Raw genomic sequence first — 5,874 nt, forward strand, 5'->3', positions numbered from 1 at the left:
CAGTGGCTCGTGCTCCATATAGACTTGCACCGTCCGAATTAAAAGAACTTCAAGATCAGTTAAAAGAATTACTGGACCGTGGATTCATACGACCAAGTACTTCACCGTGGGGAGCTCCGATTCTATTTGTTAAAAAGAAAGATGGATCTTTTAGGATGTGTATATGATGTCAAAGCAGAGGGGTATAAAATACTATTAAATTTTAATACAAAAGACTACAAAATATGACACAAGTTTTATTAATTTACGGATGGGATATACCTAAACCTTGCTACAACACTTATAGGCAGTGTACCTAATCGTACAGTAGTGTAGTTTTTAGTAAGTCCGGTTCGTTCCACAGGGAAATCTTTAAACAAAGCTCAACGCTATATTAGTTTACTTTTATAAAAATACAAATATATATATAGGTAATATTATTATTATAAAGGGGGGTTTTTACCGTTTAATGACCGGTTTGTCGATTTTAAAACTTTAGTCGCAGTTAAAACCTAATGTAAAATATAAAATAAATACAAGACTTTAAATTAAAGCGTAAAGTAAATAACGATAATGAAATTGCGAATAATAAAAATGCGATAAAATTAAATTGCGATAATTAAAAAGTACGATAATTAAAAGTGCGATAAAATAAAATAAATAAAAGTAAATAAAGGTGCGATAATTAGAAGTGCAATTAAATATAAAATAAAGGAAATTAAATATGAAATAAAAGAATTATGCTTATTTAAACTTCCGTAATCATGATGTTTGACGTGTTGATTTTAGTTTTATGCCCATGGGTTAATTGTCCTTTGTCCTGGATTATTCAATATGTCCGTCTGGTTTTTGTCCATAACAGTCCATCAGTCATAAATATAAATTGCAAGTGTCCTTGTCAAATTATTATTATACCCGAAGATAAATATTCCAACTAATTGGGGATTCGAATTGTAACAAGGTTTTAATACTTTGTTTAATGAATACACCAGGTTATCGACTGCGTGTAAACCAAGGTTTTACTACTTTGTTAACAATTACACCAATTACCCTTGAATGTAATTTCACCCCTGTTTTAATTATTCTAGTGGCTATTAATCCATTCCCGTGTCCGGTTAAATGAACGATTATTCGTACATATAAATACCCCGCCCATCGTGTCCGATCGAGTGTATATGGTAATTTATAGGGACGCCCAATTGTAAATCTTTATATTAACATTAACAAACTTTCATTTAGTTAAACAAATATAAAGCCCATTAATAGCCCATAGTCTAGTTTCCACAAGTGTCGTTCTTTTGTCCAAACCCCAATTATGGTACAAAGCCCAATTACCCAATTTTAATAATTAGCCCAACATCATGATTACTTCGTTTTAAATAAGCATAATAATAACTTAGCTACGAGACATTAATATAAAAAGGTTGAACATAACTTACAATGATTAAAAATAGCGTAGCGTTACACGGACAGAATTTCGACTTACACCCTTACAATATTCGCTAACATACCCTTATTATTAGAATTATAATTAAAATTAAAATATAAATTATAAATATAAATATATTACGTATATATTGAGAGAGATTGAGAAAATAATGTGTAAAATTCGATCAGAATTCGGTTGGCTTTATAGCCAGAAATGATTTTTGGGGCTCCGCGACTCGCGGCAAAAAGCCCTTCAAACTCCGCGAGTCGCGGAGAGGTATTTTCATTTCACACCCTTAGAGTTTCTGGCTGCCGACGGTTTTAATAATATATATATATAATATATATATAATTAATATAATTAATTATATATTATATTATATTTATATACATAGTTAACTTGTAATTTTTAGTCCGTTGCGTCGAGCGTTAAGAGTTGACTCTGGTCCCGGTTCCGGATTTTCGAACGTCCTTGCGTACAATTTAATATCTTGTACTTTGCGTTTTGAATCTTGTACTCTTGTGATTTCGAGACGTTTCTTATCAATAATTGGAACCTTTTTGATTGTCTTTTGTACTTTTGAGCTTTTTGGTCGTTTGCGTCTTCAATTCGTCGAATCTGTCTTTTGTCTTCACCTTTTATTATTTAAACGAATATCACTTGTAAATAGAACAATTGCAACTAAAAGCTTGTCTTTCTTGAGGAATAATGCTATGAAATATATGTTCGTTTTTAGCATTATCAAATATTCCCACACTTGAGCGTTGCTTGTCCTCAAGCAATATTGTCTTGAAATACTAGAATCACTTCTTTATTCTTCACACTTTGTACATCAGTGATTTCTATATGGCGGTATAAACAATGGTAGTAACGATATGGTTTACAGTCCCACATGACTATAAAAATTTAGATCCATTAAGGAAATTGGATCTTTATGAAAACATTTGATCTTTTGAAAATTAAATCTAGTTTTTACCCTAGATAAGTTTTCCGGAATAACCCTTTACCGGTGTTTGCAAAATATTTTTGTGGGTTTGGTGGGTTTCAGATTTGAAGATTTTAGCTCAAAACTTGCGGTTTTGTGTCACCCACTTGCTAACCTTGTATTTGGAAAGCAACACGTCCAGTTTACTTGTCCCGTATATTACCTTTCGGCAAACTACCGTCCGGTTGTAAAGGAAAGCGTTGAACAAGCAACTGTTAAGGCAATGTCCCGTGACATGCTTTTGATTATGGTCTATAACGTGTCGGACGCAATTACTATCCTTGGTAGGAGCAATAGTAAAGCTCATCCTATGATTTTTCGGTCTGGCACAAAGTCCTGTCTTTGACCATGCTATGCAACCACCGTTCTTACGGTTGACACCCGATTTAGTTCAGGTGACCTAATGAATTCCAGGTGAATTCCTAGGATTTTACGTTCAATGGTAATGAACGCATTGAAAATAGGGTTTTCAGAAAGCAAATCGGTTTGTATTTTTATCAAAATATTTTCTCGTTCAAGCTCGAGTTTAGATATCATTGAATTCCATGAGTTTGTAATTCTCAATCTTTAAGGTCAATCTCAAGGATTGAGTAATATCAGGCTTAAAAGCTGATTTTTAATCTTTAAGGAGATTATCCTTTCTGGGGATCTGATTCATTAGTCTTATCCAGCTAATTTGCACGGTGCCTCCCCATTGTACGAGATAAATCCTTCTCATGGTTAGGATAAATCTGACCACTTGGCGACCCTGTTTAATGCTGAGGTCCGTGGATTTCCTGCTGATTTTAGTGATGACTTTTCTAGATTTTTCGTCAACCTACAGCTGGTCTGGACGACAACTTCATGACCTAAATCAAGAAGCGCGTGTCTTTTTCGGAAGACTTTACTTCCTTTTAATGATGGAATTGATTCATCGTGTAGATCCATCTCTTCTTTTCTTTCATCGGGTAAAACAGTTTAGTTTAGTCCAAAGCAAAAGTATTTTCAGTTATTTGTTACAAATATATGTGACATATGTTTAAAATAATTTGGTAAATTTTCCCACACTTGGCTTTTTATTTTTCTTTTTATCGTCCTCTATTCCATTTTAAATGAATTTTAACATTTTAGTTTGTTTCTCAATTTATGTCCTTTCCGAGGTAACAATAATTTCGGTGTTTGAAACCTAGTTTTATCGTTCATAAATATGTATAAACATGATTTTAAATTCATTTAATTGAAAATTTTGAAAAATTTTACTAGAATTGGGTAGTCAGTATATAAGACCAGGGCTGTTCTTTATTATCAGAGAGCACTAGATTCTAATACAACTACTGCTTTACTAGTATTTTTAATGGTAACCAAGTGTATAAAGTAAAAGTTTTAAAATCCGAAAGAATTTAACCCCTTCCCACACTTAAGATCTTGCAATGCCCTCATTTGCAAGAAATCAGTAACAATTTAAATTATTGAGGGTGATTTGTGTGAAAATGATTAAATTTTTACCAAAGTTTCCAAATATATTGGCGTTTGTTTGCTGAATGATAAATGGTGCACGTCATTTGTTCATTCCGTCTTGTTGTTATTTCACATATATTTTGCATCATTGTCGTCAAAATTACTTGCTTTTGCTGAACTTAATGCCAGTCTTTGAAAATGCGTTGTTTTACCCTGTTGTGTACATAAGATAAACTGCAAACATATATACATATTTTTGAAGTTTGGTATATTACCCCACATTCAAAAATTATTAAAATCTAAGAATAAAAGTTAGATAAATATAAAAATGATTACAATATTAACAAAAGTATTAAACATATCAATAAATACAAATTACAAAATAAAAATAAAAATAAGTAAACTAAGGATGATATTGGTACCAATAGGGGTTCCACGCATAACCATAAGTGCTATAGAATGCCTCGGCAGGGTCATACGTAGGATATGGTGGCTGCATCTCTATCGACCAAGGAGGGAAGACGGGTTTCGGAGTAGGAAGATAGTTTCTACCTATATGTTGGCAATGCGCTATGATCTGGTTCTGATGAACTTGCCAATCTTCAAATGCTCTCTGTCTAGCATTTTCGTATTCCTGAGAAGCTATAAACCTATGTATTTCTTGCCCCCCTCCTACATTACCTTGTTCCTGGTTTCTCTCTACTTGTGGATGTCTACCATTGTATCGTACTGCGGCGTTGTTTCGCCGCTTCAACACTTTCGCACCATGGTATACATTTAAACCTATAGTGTCGCGGGGTTCCGGCTCTTCTACTAATAATCCCCCCCGACTTATATCCACACCGAGATATTCACCAATCAAAGTAATAAAAATACCACCTCCTATTATGCTATGTGGACGCATCCCTCGAACCATAGCTGATAAATAATAACCCACACAATATGGTATACTTACAGCGCTGTGTGGGTCTCGAATACACATATGGTAAAACAAATCTTGTTCATTTACCTTTTCTTTGTTTTTACCCCTTTGTGTAATCGAATTAGCTAAAAACCTATGTATTACTCTTAATTCGGCTCTATCTATATCCAAATAAGAGTAGTTTCCCCCTTTGAAACGGTGGTGGCTTGTCATTTGACTCCACACACCGTGTGTATCAAAATTTTCATCTATTTTCCTACCGTTTAGTATCAATCCTCTACAATCGGCAGACGCTAATTCCTCAGGCGTATATATACGTAAAGCCTGAGCCATGTCCAGTAAAGACATGTGGCGCATCGAACCGCCTAACAAAAATCTAATAAAAGAACGATCGGTTAAACTAGCTACCCGATCATTCAACTCTATACTACATAACAACTCTTCACACCATACTTTATATACAGGTCTGCGTATGGTGAATAAACATATCCAGTCATTAAAAGAAGAATTACCATACCTCTGTACCAGTAATTCCCTAATTGGCCCGGCCAATTCTACAGCTTCCAAGGGTCCCCATTCTATGACCCTCGGTACCTCAACAACCTTGGAATGAAGAGTATGCAATCCCCGTTGATATTTTGGATAATCTATCCAAAGTCTGTCAAATCGCAGGTTCGGGTGCAACTGTTCCAAGTGCATATCTGAAAAGGTCATGACTGGATGAGGTACATCCTGCTTGTAGTAGTTATCTACCTCCTGTTGTTCCAAGTTCTCAGCTGGAGCATGGCGGGCTTGGGATGAAGATTCACCCCTTTCATTCTGCAAAACACATCAAACACAAATTTTGTGCATCCAAATATGCATTAGTGTCAGCAAAATCATCAATCAAAATAATTACAATGACATTATCAATTTATATCAAACTTAAGCTTATTTTCACATTTTTATCAAATCTACACTTTTTCAAATAAGCATATACGAAAATTTTCGCCAAGTTCATAAGCATTCAACTCAAATAACATGTCAAAATAATCATTACTAGCAAATAAACAAGTCTCAAATGGCATTATCTTTCAAAAATCAAGTTCATGAATTTTGGACTTGAAAAAGTCCACTTTAATT

The sequence above is a fragment of the Rutidosis leptorrhynchoides genome, chromosome 9, assembly GCF_046630445.1.
Source record: "Rutidosis leptorrhynchoides isolate AG116_Rl617_1_P2 chromosome 9, CSIRO_AGI_Rlap_v1, whole genome shotgun sequence".
In the NCBI taxonomy this organism is placed as follows: Eukaryota; Viridiplantae; Streptophyta; class Magnoliopsida; order Asterales; family Asteraceae; genus Rutidosis; species Rutidosis leptorrhynchoides.